This window comes from Oncorhynchus nerka, linkage group LG6 (genome assembly GCF_034236695.1).
Source record: "Oncorhynchus nerka isolate Pitt River linkage group LG6, Oner_Uvic_2.0, whole genome shotgun sequence".
Lineage (NCBI taxonomy): Eukaryota > Metazoa > Chordata > Actinopteri > Salmoniformes > Salmonidae > Oncorhynchus > Oncorhynchus nerka.
The window spans coordinates 24,569,351-24,587,062 of NC_088401.1; the positions used below are offsets into that span (position 1 = coordinate 24,569,351).

At 39.1% G+C, this 17,712-nt stretch overlaps 1 long non-coding RNA gene across 1 annotated transcript; it reads right to left on the minus strand.

Moving 5' to 3' along the window:
- Nucleotides 1–4,493: 4,493 nt before the first annotated feature.
- Nucleotides 4,494–17,220, minus strand: LOC115131093 (uncharacterized). The gene is made up of 4 exons (XR_003863884.2): nt 16,865–17,220; nt 14,558–14,610; nt 11,861–11,964; nt 4,494–4,842 (listed from the first exon to the last, which is right to left on the minus strand). It is a non-coding gene; the product is annotated as an uncharacterized LOC115131093 (long non-coding RNA).
- Nucleotides 17,221–17,712: the final 492 nt, after the last annotated feature.

A 17,712-nucleotide genomic window follows, 5' to 3' on the forward strand; every position in this document is an offset into this window, starting at 1 on the left:
ATATACTTTTTACTTACATACATAAGGGACTCACTAAATACAAATGCTTTGTTTGTAAATTATGTATGCGTGTTGGAGTGCGCCCCTGGCTATCTGTAAATAAAAAATGTCATAAAAATTGTTCCATCTGGTTTGCTTAATATAAGAAATTTGAAATTATTTATACTTTTACTTTTGATACTCAAGCATATATATTTTAGCAATTACATTTAGTTTTGATACTTAAGTATATATAAAACCAAATAGTTTTAGACTTTTACTCAAGTAGTATTTTACTGAGTGACTTTCACTTTTACTTGAATGATTTTCTATTAAGGTATCTTTACTTTTACTCAAGTATGACAATTGAGTACTTTTTCCACAATTGTCTATATGTCATAACTGTGTCAATCTAGAAATGATATGAATCGGCTTGGGGTGAATGTCATCTGTTTTAACATAGGTAGCCTATGTTATGCAGTCGTGTCACTTCCTATAGGAAATATATCCCGTTGGTGATTGCCGTAAACATTGTTTTATTCAATTATATTCTTATATTCTAAACCCCATACATCAGAAAAGGGTACTCTTACCACACTCTCATCATTTCATAAAATGTTGATAAACTTTATTTTATTAGCATATAAAGACCTTTTTGAGACTTCATCCCATACTGTCTTAATGAAAGTAACTGGTGTTTCAGATCGAAAGATGAATAGAAAGAAAAAATACAGTATTTGTGAAGTTGAGTATATGGTTCAATAGAGTACCACTGTATTTTAAAATATTTAAAAAAAAACGTTATTTAACTAGGCAAATCAGTTCATTAAGAACAAATTCTTATTTACAACGATGGCAAGTAGGCAAAAATATAAGTAGTAGAGTAAAGTACAGATACCCAAAAAAACTACTTAAGTAGTACTTTAAAGTATTTTTACTTAAGTACTTCAAACCACTGTCCATAGAAGCAAAAAATAAAAAATTTAAAAGTGTACTTTTCTTGCAACAACTGAATTATTTTTGTAAGTTACTCTTCTGTTCGTTGATGCTTTTTAGAAAAAGGGTCCTGAATCAGATGTAATCTCCGTCTGTGCACTGGAGAAGTATAAAATGTCTGTTTTCAGATCGGATGATAACTTCCCAGATCTAAAGTTAAGATAAAACCCAGTCCTGGCATTGGATAGGCATGTGACATGGAGGACAATTCTCCCAAATATGTAAACTGAAGAAGTCCTCTGGTGCCCAATGAAAAAGAGTGCCTCGTCTCCCCCTGCAATTGCATAATGCAAATACTGACATGCTTTGGTAGCTATAGATTAATTAGCACCACTGTCTTGTATCTGAGATTGTTGAACTTGGACACTAAAGCAGAGACTGGCTCCGTTCCAGAGGGACACCAAGCCAACCTGAAAATAGTGCCGAAACAGTCCCTCCAATTCTTTTGAAATCAAAAACCTTGATAAACCTGATGGATATAATGCCCGCAAGTCCATACAGGAGCACAAGAGCAAATTAAGAAACCGTTCCACAAAGAAGATCCAAAATGGCTGTTCCTTATTTGGAACCTACGCTAGTTTAGGTCTTGGAAAGTTTGTATACAGTTGCATTCTTTACTATCTCCAGACATTGCTGATGCATTCAGAACACATGGTTGTTTAGATGATGTAAAGAAACTGATACTTTATCAAAGCTACCAGCATGAGTTTTTTCCTCCCTCCATTTTGGCTCTGGTCCCACCAGTGTGAGAGGTGCCTACGTGCAGTTCTTCTGCAGTAGTGGTGTGAACTGGCAGTCAATATGAGGCTGACCAGGAGATTAGACTTTCAACAGGTCTAACCTGTACAGTTCGGCATCAGTAGCTTCTGCATTCAAAATAAACTTTTGGCGACCATATCGCTTCATGCACATTCTGCGCAGTGTGAGTAATGATCCTGCTAGCAGACCACAGACAAATGCAGACGAGGTATTGTGACAACCCGGTTCACGCCCCGGTGAAGCTTTTCCAGGTTGATAGAGAGGTTGGCGCCAAACTTGGGGAAACTGTACCAAAAGTACCAACAAGATACACAGTAGTTAAAGATGCAGTCCGGGATCTTAAGCACTTAACGATTCATAAGGGATGACGTATTACACAATTGTGCAACATTTTTGGGGACTATTTTCAAAACAACTACTTGCTGAAATTATAAAAAACTCTGGAGCATCACTTTAATGTGAACTCAGATACTGCCCCGCTAGCACAGCCCATTTGGTTCCTTGGAAGTTCTGGGAACATACGTTTTTGGTTTCCCATTGGTTCTGGGAACGATGTCATCAGTTTCCTGACCAGTTAAACATTTTGAGAACGGAAGTGAACTTTTAGACTGTTCTAGGAATGTACATTTTTAGGTTGCAGGTCGTTCTGAGAACGTTTTACTATGGTCCCGAAAGTTTTCCTGGGAGGTTTTAAGAATGAAAACTGTAGGTTATTTAGAGGGTTTCAAATAACTTCCTTAACACTTTCACTGAATGTTTCAATAAGACTTTTTAATAACAATGCTAGCTTAGGTTAATTGTTTTAAACTCCAAGCACAGATATGACACATGTAAATTAATTTTCTTAGGCATTAATCATGCAAACATGTTTCTTTTTTATTGTGGCACGACATCAGTAAGATTCTAACCTATGATTTTCTGTTCTCTATCCATGGAATTAGGCCACTGCGCCACCAGGATACTCACTCAAAGCTGTTCATTTTAGTCTATTAGGGTGGCAGGTAGCCTAGTGGTTAGAGCGTTGGGCCAGTAACCGAAAGGTTCCTAGATCGAATCCCCAAGTTGACAAGGTAAAAATCTGTCATTCTGCCACCGAACAAGGCAGTTAACCCACTGTTCCTAGGCTGTCATTGTAAATAAGAATTTGTTCTTAACCGACTTACCTAGTTCAATTATAAATAAAATAGACCCCATTTCAAAGGAAAGACGCACTCATTAAGATCAGGTGTGATGACCAACACACTTTAGAAGATAGAGAGTTTTGTTGATGCAGAGAACAGAATGCATATGTTTATATAAAACAAAACTCTCTAAACAACATTCTTAGAATGTTACTGTTTTCTTGTGTTTTTTATGTAATGTTTTCTTAATGTTCTGAGAACATGACTTTAAATAGAACCATGTGGAAACCTACTACAAATGAACTATTTGAGAACATTCCCAATGTCAAACAAGTTGGAGAACATTCCTAGAACATGACAATTAAAGAAAAAATGTAACCCATTTTGAACTATTTGGCAACATCCTGTTAAAATTATGAAATACCAAACAAATAATGTTGTTTGGTTAAGTTCTTTAAATGTGCTGAGAATGATCCAAAGCCAATAAACTATCCTGCACCATTCCCAGAATGTTGTGGGAAGGTTGTATGAAAAATAACCTTAGGACAAGCACGCTCTCACCAAGCTCTGAGAAACATGTGATTCTCAGAACTTTATGTGCTGGCTGGTTGTATACTTCCAAAAATCTGAACAAGATATACAGTAGTTAATGTGAATTCATGAAACAAATGAAAGATAGAATTGTTTTAGTTTGTTGATAGTCAGCAGATAAATGCATCACTGCCTCTGAATAGTTTGATGGACACTGAAGCTTGTGCGTTCCCAGAGATGTATGATTCAAACAATGATTATGTTATTTACAAAAAAGGCAAAGAAAACACTTACAGGGAACTATTTTGAATGATGGCATGACAGCCACTTGCTTCCACTGAAAACCTGACACACAGGAAATACCCCTGTGCTCCTGGAACTATTGGGTAATATTTTGGTTTGGCACTCCAGGGGTGCATCTCAATGATCTAAAATGGTTTCCTTTCCTTGTATCCTTTCCATTTGCACTGATATGAAAAGACATTGAAAAATGAAAGCAACTCCCCAGTAAGCAATAGATAGCCTATCCATCCAGCATATTGCTTTCACATACCCTGCTTTCAGATCAGTGCTGATGAGGGATAGAAGACGAGAAGAGGGGACAGCTTTAGTCTATTGATATACTGTACACACTGCGTTTCATACTGCTGTGTCCTGTTAGGATTTTCTGCTGTAGCTAGCTGCCTGAGAGGACACCAGCGCCCCCCAGCCTCGAACCCTACCCTCAGGATAGCTCAGCTCAGTCAACTAATTCTGAGACGGCCCGATGCAGTGGGGTGATAAGGCCAAAGAGGACACCTTTCCGTGAGAATCCTTATCTGAGAAGGAAGCGAAAGCCAAAAATGTACTGTCTTCTTTAAGAGGCATGAAGCTGCTGGTTTAAGCCACCGCCTCCCAGATAGACATCTTAAAGTCAGGATATTGTGCATCGTTCCCGATAAGCAATCTGCCAGCTGCCATGCACCATGGATTCCACTAGGCTCATTTGATTTCTCCCCGTCTTGCACCCTCCCTCTCAGACCTCCTTCTGTTTTTGATCATCACCAAGTGGCCCACAAAGGAAAACAGCCATTAGTGCAGAGCCACATCTGAGTCACAGGCAAGAGGGAGGATGCATTTCATCCCAATATGGTGATTTATTTATATGCATTGACAGAAAATAATTTGCATGATGAAAAATAGAGATTTGCTGATTAAGCCTTGCCACGTTTCATCAACATTACAAGCGGGAAGATAAAAAAAAACCTGCAAAACAATCCCCTTGTTTTGTAATGGATACCCTTAGACTAGGTTGGGCCGTTATAGACTGCTCTTAGATTTAGGACACAAAAGGCTGTACTGGGTGTATGGATGAGGACTGTGTGATTCGTCTGGGTAAGTTCTCCAGCCATAGGGGCCATTAAGAACTCCAAGATGAAGGGAGAGCACAGATACCAGCTGTGCAGGGGGACTCCAACTAAAAGACAAGAAACAACAGAATCAGATACAGGCAATAAACCTGATAGAATATGTCCATACTGTAACTCCATGTAAATTGTAAATTCACTGAATATGTTAACACTGTGGTAGATTTTCTAAATAAACAGGGGCTTATAACCACCCTAAAGGTGTAAAAGGAGTCCATTGAATAATGTTATTTTTCCCATGCACAATAGACCATACAATTGATCCCACAATAAGAGCCACTTCTATGGAACTGGGCTTTGATATGTTTTGTTGATTTGCACAGTTGCTTAGATGATGTTTTCCTGCGTGGCCCCTTGCACACGTCAGTCTCCACATTATCCCTGCCGACCCACAGATAGCTGATTGCCAGAGATACCTTGGCTGATTTCAGCTCGAAGGCCTTTGATGGACCCGTTGTGATGGTTTCTCCCCTATTGTGATAAGCATCCGTTGTGATCTTCTTCTTGTTGTTCATTCTGATGAAAGTCGACGTCGATGCCTAATGCACAGTCAGAAGGATGAAAGCTGTCTAGGAGGACGGTAGTGTGATGGTAGGGTGTACAGGGGAAGTTGTATAGACGGCAGTAGGGTGGACAGGGGAAGTTGTATATCGACGGTAGTATGGTGGACAGGGGAAGTTGTATAGACGGCAGTAGGGTGGACAGGGGAAGTTGTATAGACGGCAGTAGGGTGGACAGGGGAAGTTGTATAGACGGCAGTAGGGTGGACAGGGGAAGTTGTATATCGACGGTAGTAGGGTGGACAGGGGAAGTTGTATAGACGGCAGTAGGGTGGACAGGGGAAGTTGTATATCGACGGTAGTAGGGTGGACAGGGGAAGTTGTATATCGACGGTAGTAGGGTGGACAGGGGAAGTTGTATATCGACGGTAGTATGGTGGACAGGGGAAGTTGTATAGACGGCAGTAGGGTGTACAGGGGAAGTTGTATATCGACGGTAGTATGGTGGACAGGGGAAGTTGTATAGATGGCAGTAGGGTGTACAGGGGAAGTTGTATATCGACGGTAGTATGGTGGACAGGGGAAGTTGTATATCGACGGTAGTAGGGTGGACAGGGGAAGTTGTATATCGACGGTAGTAGGGTGGACAGGGGAAGTTGTATATCGACGGTAGTAGGGTGGACAGGGGAAGTTGTATATCGACGGTAGTATGGTGGACAGGGGAAGTTGTATAGACGGCAGTAGGGTGGACAGGGGAAGTTGTATATCGACGGTAGTAGGGTGGACAGGGGAAGTTGTATATCGACGGTAGTAGGGTGGACAGGGGAAGTTGTATATCGACGGTAGTAGGGTGGACAGGGGAAGTTGTATATCGACGGTAGTAGGGTGGACAGGGGAAGTTGTATATTGACGGTAGTAGGGTGGACAGGGGAAGTTGTATATTGACGGTAGTAGGGTGGACAGGGGAAGTTGTATATTGACGGTAGTATGGTGGACAGGGGAAGTTGTATATCGACGGTAGTAGGGTGGACAGGGGAAGTTGTCTATCGACGGTAGTAGGGTGGACAGGGGAAGTTGTATATCGACGGTAGTAGGGTGGACAGGGGAAGTTGTATATCGACGGTAGTAGGGTGGACAGGGGAAGTTGTATATCGACGGTAGTAGGGTGGACAGGGGAAGTTGTATATCGACGGTAGTAGGAAATACAGGGGGACAAGGTGAAGCGATGGTTACAGTTCAGAATGAGGACGTGGTATAACATAAAGGTTCTCAACCTTGAACCTTTCTGAGAAAGACCCACTCAGAATCTGTGTAAGTCGCGGGTCCCCTTTAACAGTCTTTACCCTTTAATATGCTATATAACCACTTTTTTGTAAGAAATGGTAGTTGAATCCAACAATGTTTTCCATAGAAAAAAATGAAGCATGGCTCAAGGTTTTTCTTAAAAGTAGCATGTCGAACAAGTAATTTTTTCAGCATAAATTGCGAAACTTTTTGCCTTGCTCCCAATATTTTTATTTATTTGTTTGTATCCGGGCTAACAGATTACTTAAAAAAACATAGCTCATTTTTTCTTGTCCTTGCCATTTCATTACCACTTAAAAGGACACCGTGACTCCATATCTACAGTGAGGGAAAAAAAGTATTTGATCCCCTGCTGATTTTGTACATTTTCCCACTGACAAAGAAATGATCAGTCTATACTTTTAATGGTAGGTTTATTTGAACAGTGAGAGACAGAATAATAACAACAAAATCCAGAAAAACGCATGTCAAAAATGTTATACATTTATTGGATTCTTTTTTTTGTTCAAATACTGTTCAAATAAACCTACCATTAAAAGTATAGACTGATCATTTCTTTGTCAGTGGGCAAACGTACAAAATCACCAGGGGATCAAATACTTTTCCCCCTCACTGTATTAACACAAATCAAGCTGTAAATGATGCCCTTATGTCACAATACACTGTCCCAACTCAAACATACAATGGTCTTTGAGAGAAACGTCTTAAAAAAGACTAGAAAAAAACAGGGGTGAAACTGTAAGGTCCGGCAGAGCGTCCCGGCAAAATAAAAAGTGGGGGTAGCCTACGCCGTACCGGTAAAACATGAGCCTATAACAATAATTAAAACAAAAGGACACTGTAGGATATTACAACATTATTTATCATTATCATGTCAGCCACATGAAACATTTGCGAATGGACTTAAACAGGTGGTAGCCTATACGCTCCAAAATGTGGTGTGGTTAGATGAGAACACTGAAGATTTTCCAAGGCAGAGCCCAGCTAGCACATTTGGTTAATTGGAAGGTATGCGAACGTATCTTTTTGGTTTCCCATTGGTTCTGCGAACGAAGCCATAACTTTTCTGATCTGTAAAACTGAACGTTTTTTCAATGTTCTGAGAACGGAAGTGAAAATTGTACCTGTTCTGGTAATGTAAATGTTTAGGTTGCAGGGAGGTTCTGAGAACATTTTACTGTGGTTCCCTGAAAGTTTTCCTGGGAGCTTTTTTTATTAACACAGAACAGAAATGATAGGTTATTTTAAGGTAATTATATAACATTCTGAGAACGTTTCAATAAGATTTTAAATAATTTCTATAGACTCCCCTTTTTTTCTACTGTGTTATTGACTTGTTAATTGTTTACTCCATGTGTAACTCTGTGTTGTCTGTTCACACTGCTATGCTTTATCTTGGCCAGGTCGCAGTTGCAAATGAGAACTTGTTCTCAACTAGCCTACCTGGTTAAATAAAGGTGAAATAAAATCAAATCAAATGAAAAAGTAATAATTTCTAGCTTAGTTGAACTGTTTTGAACTCCAAGTACAGATAGGACACATTAATTTGCTTTGGAAATAATCATACAAACACATTTCTTTATTATGGCACACTTCAGTGAAATTGAAAACTATAATCTTCTGTTCTCTATCCATGGAATTAGTCCACCATGCTAGCATGCCATGTTTTTTAAACTCATGCAAAGCTGTTCATTTTAGTCTATTCATACAGATCCATGTCAAAGGATATAAGGCCAACACACTTAACAAGACCGAGGATAAAGAGAGTTTTGTTGATGCTGAGAACGGAATGTATATGTTTTTAAACAACATTCTTAGAATGAACGTTACTAATGTTGGGTTTTGAGAACATGACTTTAAATAGAACCATGAGGAAACCTGTAGGAAACATTATGCTGAAGTACTGAAATTCCCACAGAAGAACGTTCTCTGAACTATTTGAGAACATTCCCAATGTCAAACCAGTTGGAGAAGGTTCCTAGAACATTACGAAAATTGAAATGAAATGTAACCACGTTTGAACTTGTATGAAACGTTCTGTTAAAGTATTGAAATACCAAGAAGAAAAAAAGTTCCTTAAATATGCTGAAAATGTACCAAAGCTAAGAAAACTATCCTGCACCATTCCCAGAAAGTTGTGGGAAGGTTGTATGCAAAATAACCATAGGACAACCATGCTCTCACCATGCTCTGAGAAACATATGGTTCTCAGAACATTATGTGCTGGCTGGGAGATGACTGTCAGAGACTGATGCACATGGACAGCAGTAGACACATCAATTCAGGCTACAAGTGTAGGCATAATGACAATCGCTAATATGTCCTTACACTTTTTAGTGTTTGTTTCATCAAATGGCAGGTGCACAGAGTACATTTTGTCTGCTGGAATTCATTTTTGAGTGGACAAATATGCGCGGGTAGCCTACATCTCAATGGGTACAGACCTCAGTTCAACGTCTAGTTTAGATTTACATTTGGTTGAGTTTTCAAATAATGTGAATTCAAAGTGAAACCAACAAAACATTTCACCATGTCATTGGATTTAGGTGTGTGTGTGTGTGTGGAGGGGGCATGAAATGCTTTTATGTTGACGACTTTTTGCAAATCCTATCAGTTCTTACTACTTGGCCCACAGAGATCCTTTTAAAATTATAGGTTTTCTAGATGTAATTCTAATTGGCCTTTAAAAAATATTCACAAGCACATACACACATAGGAGGTTCTGTACCGGGAAGAAATTAAATCTACTTTTGGCCCTGATAACAAGTAATACAAACGTACATCTGTAAAGAGACCAATATTAGTCCACAAAAGGGCATTGAACATTAAAACAGTGTGCGGAAAGTATTCTTACAGAAAAGTCGGTCCCCACTGTTTCCACGTTATTTCAACCAAAAAATGTGATGATGTTGAATCAACGTGAAAAACTGTTTGGATTTTAAAAAAGCCATCAGCATAAGGGAATTTCATATTTTTTCCAACAAACTTTTAACCTAAATCCCATGACATGGTGACATTTTTTTGTGAGATCTTTTGATAACTCAACCAAATGTAAATCAAAAGTAGACGTTGAACTGACGTCTGTGCCCAGTGGATCCTCAGTGTTGCGCGTAAACAAGCACAGGAGCCTTTTAAGAGTCTGTGACCACTCCTAGGTCCTCCAGCAAGTGTTTAGAGGACGGGTGTAATGAGGGAGAAAAAAAGAAAATAACCAGAGATACCCATACAAACACGGGAGGGGAAAGTATTCAGTGCAAACTATGTGCTGATTACTGCTGAGCTCAACCAACGGACCTTAATTCTACCCTTTGTAATGTGAGACGCATCATAAACACTGCCAAACTCAGCAGGATTAGGCACACCTGGCTACTGATATTTACCTCAGCCTGTCACTTAGTACCTGCCTGGCTGACACTACTAAAGCTAAATGTCAATGAACTCTGGGCAATGTGATTAATTTTGTGATTAAGTTTCATTCAGACATTTTTTAAAGTCATTAGATTTCAGTTATTGTATTGTTTAAAGGCCCGGTGCAGTCAAACAATGTGATTTATATATAGTTTCACACTAGAGGTTGGAATAATAGTGTGAAATTGCGTAAATTATGATAATGCCTTTTTAGTATATGAGGTGTTTGAAAAGACTGCCTAAAATTTCTGCCTGTTTTGGTGGGATGGAGTTTTAGCCTCCCTGGTGACATCACCTGGTGTTAAATTAGTTAATAGACCAATAAGAAAGAGTTCCAAACCTCTCTGCCGATAACAGCTAGTTCTCAGTTTTCCTCTCCCCACTCAGACCACTTCCAGACAGTCCTAGCTAAGTTCTTGCTTGAGAAATTGCTATTTTCTGTCAAAAAAATTACCATTTGAATTGAAAACGATTACATCTAGTGCATCTAATTTACAGATTCAGAGCTGAAAAAGGAGACACCATTGAAGTATCCCCCGAGTGGCACAGCAGTCTAAGGCACTGCATCTCAGTGCAAGAGGCGACACTTCAGTCCCTGGTTCAAATCTAGGCTGAATCTCATCTGGCTGGGATTGATTGGGAGTCTCATAGAGGGACGCACAATTGGCCCAGTGTTGTCCGGAGTTGGACGTAATTGTGAATTTGTTCTCAACTGACTTGCCTAGTTAAATAAATACAGATATTCAGGAATAAATGTTTCCGAGGTCAGAAAGCAGAAATGAAAATCTATCCCAAAACATCACTTCTTCTGCACACAATAGCCTTCTCAGTTTGTCCTTACAAAACATATCTAAAATTGTAGCGAGAGGTATAGTAAATCCAATGTTTGATAAACAATGACTGTGTGAACCAGTGACACATAGCTACTACAGTCACAGCCATGTTAGATATGGGGGTTTAGAGGTCAAATGGAAAACGCCTTGGGATACAGACCTTGAGAGCTCTATTCCCACGGGTGTGTGTTGAAAACCCACTAGGATCAGCGCTTTTGGATCCAGTCTGACACGCACTCACAAACACACATATTCACTGACACAGTCATACACACAAAAAGCCCCACGCAGCTGTGGAAGGCCCACTACTACAGGCAGGTGGAGGAACTGGGTGAATAGATAAGCATCGGGCGGGGGCTATTCTTCACCACTGGTGTGTGCTGTCAACTGCAAGCAGAGGCCTTTGAGCGCTGTAGAGTGTGAAGTGCTTGTCACTGAGCCCTGAGAGTGCTTCCCGTGTGGGTAATAACACGTATCTCAGGTGTTACCCTCTGCAGGGGTGATCTTTACCCCTTTACCCCAAAAAACAGCCCCCCCAATCTCCCTCTCAAGTCAAAACCTTTACTTTCTTTCATCTTTTTGGGGGGTTTCAGCATGTGAAAATGTGGTAAGCTTACACTTAAGTTCTTGCCACATATGGAGATTAAAGTGGGAGAAATGTCCACCTATTCCAAACAATCTCATTGTTAATGTTTTTGTCAACCATCTTTATTTTACTTGATGTCCCTCAGACCATTACATTTGAAAGTGCCAACATTGGGAAAGTTGTTTTTTGGGGACAATTGTTCATTTTTATTATGATCCGTCCTGTTATTCACTGAGATGGTGGATAGATTACCTGTTTTTGGGGTACTGCTAGTCAAACACTTCTTGCGGAATATGCGCTAGGCTATAGGCTGTAAAATGCAGACACCTTCTCACTGCATGGCTTTTGTTGGGGAAACAAACGTGGTCCATTTCATGCTTGAAGATGTTGACTTATTATGAACCAAACACTGTTTGCTTTGCTTAAGGTGCTGTACCTTTTTCTTGAAAGTCATCCAGGTCAGTGACCACCTTGCCCCGCTGGGTGTCAAGTGCCGTTGGAATCACTCCGTCTCCTCTCCTAAGCAAGTGCAAAAATCACCTACGGCAAAACATCATTACTTTTACTGTGACAGTAAATAAATACCCCACCAGATTTCCACTAGTCTAATTATTTATGGTAATGTGTGATGCCTTTTTAAAAATAAGAAACAAGAGTTAACCAATTAAATAAATCCAAATTAATTTAGTGTAAGTAAGTTTTATTCACCATTAGAATACTTTAATCAAATTAGCAATACAAACACTACTAAAAACCATTTTCACAGACTGTTCCTTTCCCTATTTGTTGTCCAATCCAGATTTTTACAAGCTACAGTGAATTTACATGTGAGTTCTTCTGCTCCTTTGAGCATGGAAACAAAAAAGGGAATTGTATGTTCCATGTAAGTCATGCTAAGGTTATGTTGTGTGTGTGGCCCTTAAAACCCCAGTGTCTCATGGAGGTGCCCAGGAAAAGTATGCCCCTATGAAACCCAATCCTCACATCTGCAGGATATCCCCCCCTTGACTGTAATGGTTAATGAATACCAATGCAAAACCAAATCATGTTGAACATTTCCCCGATTGATGGATTACTCCTGCATAGAGAAAAAGCAGATGAAAACGTGCTCATCCTTTTATTCACCCCATGCAGCTCCGGTGTTTGCCAAATTGCATGCTGGTTAATAGAGTGTTATGGAGGCACCAGGCTTATCAGAAGACAGGTTAATCAACTGTTTAAGTAATCTAATATATGTTATTAGTTAGTACATATGTAGGATCTTAATTTGAGCCAATTTGTTATAGAAAGAAAATAATCCTGCAGCAACAGGAAATGTGAATTATTACGTGGATTATAAATAATGGACATTTTTGTAGGGGTTGCTACATTTTCTTTAAGGGAAAATCAAGTGTGAAATGTCAAAGTGTAAATTACAAACGGAAGCCTTTTTAAACCTCAAATACACTACATGTTTTCAATTTCCTGCATTGCAGTAAAGTTATCCTGCAACAGGGTGATCAAATTAAGATCCTACAGCTGTAGCACTAGGTAGAATTTACAGGTGTATGCTTGCCAAGTTGTCATTTAAAAACCAAGGTAATAATATATTTAAGAGAGAATAGTTTTTGACTGCACCTGTTTAGATTTGAACAAAACTTTCTATATATATTTGCCCATTGTAGAAGTGGTCAGAAATGAATGCCCAAACATAATAGATAAAGATGCTCAATGGTGACCCATTTTACATACCATGAGACATCCATGTCTTCATCCCTGGAAAAGATGAACTGTTGAGTTTTATATTATTTAAAAGCTTACAAACAAGGTTGTCAAACTATTTTATAATTCCATTAAAAAAATATTTTAAAATCAAAATGGACATTTTTTACCTCAAACGTAAATTATCTAAAAACATGTAAACTAAAACACGCATATGTTGTAGCTTATGTCGTAGTTTAGACCCTATTTAATATAATCTGAGGTGTTTGTGTTGTGCCCACCATCAGTTGAGACACAGCATACTCTTCAATATAGGGTGGGTGTCATGTTTGGGCTGATAAATGTACTAAAATGGGGATACAATTTAAAATTTCAACATTCAAATGGTAGCACAAAGAGGGTTGGAGACCCACACATCAGAGAATGTTGACATGAATGGGAATATAGGAGTCGTTTTACATTTTTACTGTCAATCTTCCATAGGAATGATAGAAATATAGATCATCGATTTTTATTCAATTTGAATAATGTCCCAGCTAAATTGTAGTGGTCTGAAGGCATATATTTATTTGATTGAGGTCCATTTATATTTATTTGATTGAGGTCCATTTATATTTATTTGATTGAGGTCCATTTATATTTATTTGATTGAGGTCCATTTATATTTATTTGATTGAGGTCCATTTATATTTATTTGATTGAAATGACACCCACCCTTTATTGAAGAGTATGCTGTGTCTCAGCTGATCGAGGGCACAACACAAACACCTCAGATGATGTAAAATAGTGCCTAAACTACAACATATACCAGGGGTGTCAAACTCATTCCATGGAGGGCCTAGTGTCTGCTGGTTTTAGTTTTTCCATTCAATGAAGAAGAGCAGGTGAGAGAGTTCCTTGCTAATTAGTGACCTTATTTCATCAATCAAGTACCAGGGAGGAGCGAAAACCCGCAGACACTCGGCCCTCTATGGAATGAGTTTTTTCACGTGACATGTGAACCCCCAAAAAATCGGAGTTTATGCTTTTTTAGATAATTGACGTTTAAGGTTAAGACAACCCTGTTTGTAAGCTTTTAAATAATATAAAACTCAACAGTTTATATTTTCCAGTGATGAAGACATTGATGTCTGATGGTAGGGTGGGGTATGCAAAATGGGTCAACTTTGAGTAGCTCTATCCCGTAAATGTTTTGGCATTCAGGTCCAAAAAGTTACTTTCTGACCACTTCTACCATGGGCAAATATGTATGGATTGTTTTGTCCACATCGAACGGATTGAAATCAAATGCAACGACCCAAATAAGTATTTAAACTTTTCTTGAAATCCAGGATATATTTAGTTATTATAGATGTTTAAATTCGATTACATTTTTCACTTTGTTTCAGGCATATAAGACGGAAATAATATACAAGTGAATAGAAAAGCTTACATAGACGCCCTTATCAGAGGTGTTGTTTCATGGGGAGTGAGGGAAGACTTCTCCTAGGGGGAAAAAATAATTTTAGGGGAGTTATACACTGCTAATAAATGTTACAAAGGTATCATAATACTCAATAATAGCTCTGCGCAGGTATATTGTGCCAAAAGGAATAAATTATCAACAGTAGGCTAAAATATTTTTAGGTGAGGATGACCCATGACCATCTCTCCCAAGAAGTGTTATTACAACAACCTCATTAAATCAACAGTTTGAACAGCATTCATCAATTACAAACACTGAGACACTGAAGTGTTTCCAATGCGGAGTTACGACAATTCTTCCAATGTCGCCTTGACCGGAGAACCACTATAGAGGGGGACTATACACTGAGTGTAAAAAACATTAGGAACACCTTCCTTATATTGAGTTGAAGCCTCTTCAGGCCTCAGAATAGCCTCATTTCGTCGGGGCATGGACTACAAGTTGTCAAAAGCGTTTCACAGGGATGCTGGCCCATGTTACCTCCAATGCTTCCTACAGTTGTGTTAAGTTGGCTGGATGTCCTTTGGGTGGTGGACCCTTCTTGATACACACGAGAAACTGTTGTGAATGAAAAACCCAGCAGCCTTGTAGTTCTTGACACACTCAAACCGGTGTGCCAGGCACCTTCTACCATACCCCGTTCAAAGGCACTTAAATATTTTGTCTTGTCCATTCACCCTCTGAATGGCACACACACAATCCATGTCTAAATTGTGCCAAGGCTTAAAAATCCCTCTTTAACCTGTCTCCTCCCCTTCATCTACAGTACACTAATCAAAGTGACTTCAATAAGGGATCAGAGCTTTCACCTGGATTCACCTGGTCAGTCTATGGCATGGAAAGAGCAGGTGTTCCTAATGTGTTGTACACTCAGTGTATGTCCACTGCACCTGAGTCTTATGATAAAAAGGCAGACACTCCATCTCCAACCACTAGTCAAATAAAGGATGAAACTTCAATCAGTAGAGTGCTGCTGGTAGTCAGCTGGTGCTTCTTACTCAGAGAGCTCAGTCCATGCTAAAATCACTTAAGAGGATGGGGATGTTAAAAAATCCATTTCCCTGTGCCTTTCCTCCTTGTCCCTTTTGACTGGTCTGTCTGAAGTGTTACTTTGGACACTGAGTGCCTCAGCCTGAGAGAATTGGGTCCCTTGCTGCCACTGTCAGAGCCGTGTTACTCTGTTTTGCTATGATAGGTGAAAAAAACAATGGAATAGTGGACAAATTGATCAATATAATGTGACTGAAAATTAATGCTTTTCTAGAGGTACGTTTTGAAAATAATTATAGGAGGGTCAACATTTTCTTTGTTAGATTAGACATTTTAAATTATTTATATTGGATCAGGAAACTGGCTCCTGTATTCCTTGTATTGGAAAACGTTACTGTGAATTTCAATTTGTGTATCACAAACCCTTGTGGATTGAGAAACAAACAACCGGTATACATTATCTCAGTACAGTTCCACTTCATGCCATACGACTGAATAATTATTTGGGTCCAAGCACAATGACCAATGATGTGATTTTGACAAAATAGTTGTTTAAAGCTTAGAGCCCTTAATTGAAACAAAAACAAAGTCGTCACCCCACCTTCGTTTCGGGTAAAAGCTGAGGAATGGGCCTGGAGAAATGTAACCACTTTCAAATTCATATACAATCTATGATATCAAAATTAAAGTGTATGTTTACATTGGTATTGTTTAAAAACAAGCTTAGGTTGGGTTTTGATGAGGTACGACATTTGAACTAAGCACATGAGGCATTTATAAGTTATATTCTTCAAGAATCCATGGGTAGGCCTACCTATCATTAATTTAGAAGCCAAAAAATGATGTAGCAACTAAAGATTCTAAGGACTCGGCTATTGCGATGAGCGAGGTGCAATACCTCGCTTTCACACAGTATCTGCGCATGTGCATGGATTCGCTTTACGCTGTAGGGCGTGGTGGGTACTGCACCAAAACAGCTGAGAAGTTTTGCCTTGTGCGTCAACGTTCTTTAGTTGTTGGTGCATTGCCGCGTTGAAAACAACTGGGAACTCGGAAATCTCTGACTTCCGACTTCAGTGTGTTCAAGACACATAGAACTCAGGAAAAAACGAGCACCAACTGGGAAAAATCGTTTTCAGCGTTTACTACAATTAGGAAGCTGTGTTTTAAAATTTAGAAAAGTAAATCATTGCTTTCAAAACGGTTTTCGAAAAACATGTGAAAAATAAGGTGCATGTCTGCATATCAGATAAATAATTTTTCAAATAAAAAATATACACTTACTGTAGCAGTTTTGCACAGATCCACAAGCGGCATGCCTACACTTCCTCCCCAGTTACACTTACACACAGGTGTTCGGAGAATGTTAGATCGCTAATTAGCAGAGGTGGCAGCCACTGAGGAGGTCTACATGCCCACTAATAATTCGATATCGAACTGACTATGGCAGTAGGCAGATTATGCAATAGTCATGTAAATGCCTTTCTCTTTCTGAGCAATCTTTAGAATGATTAAAACAGTAAACGCCTTAAATCGGTGTTCCAGCAGTGTATTTGATCTGCGCATGTGCTAGCCTCCCTCTTTAGCTGTGTTCGGAACAGCTGAATGTATGCGTTTTAGAAGTCATTTTCACACGCAAACTTTATATGTCCGAACTCCGAAACAAATATACTTAAGAAAAATAACATTTTCGCTGTGGTAGAATGTTTAATTTGATTGGTGATTTTCTGCATTTATCAGGTTGCCTGATTTCAGAGGTGTCCGTGTAAACAGGATTACTGGGGAAATTGTTATTCTTGCAAAGCATTTAAACGTTTTAAATGGAACTATTATATTAATCTGACAATCATCACATTATTGTGTGGAGGAAACCGCACTCTGTCCTCCATCTGTATTCAGTAAACAAGCCATGTAAACATGGAGATATGACCCTGTGGGAAGACTAACATTATAAAAGTAGTTTAACCTTTTGTTGAAAAAAATTTTATTGCTGATCTGAAATATGTTCCTTATGTTTCCAAAAACGTACAGAAAATGATGTTAATGTTTAGAGCCAGTGTTAGGGATTTTAACAAAACTCCCCAGGTCAGGAGATAATGTAATCAATATGCGCTAAAGAAGTTAGCCTCTAA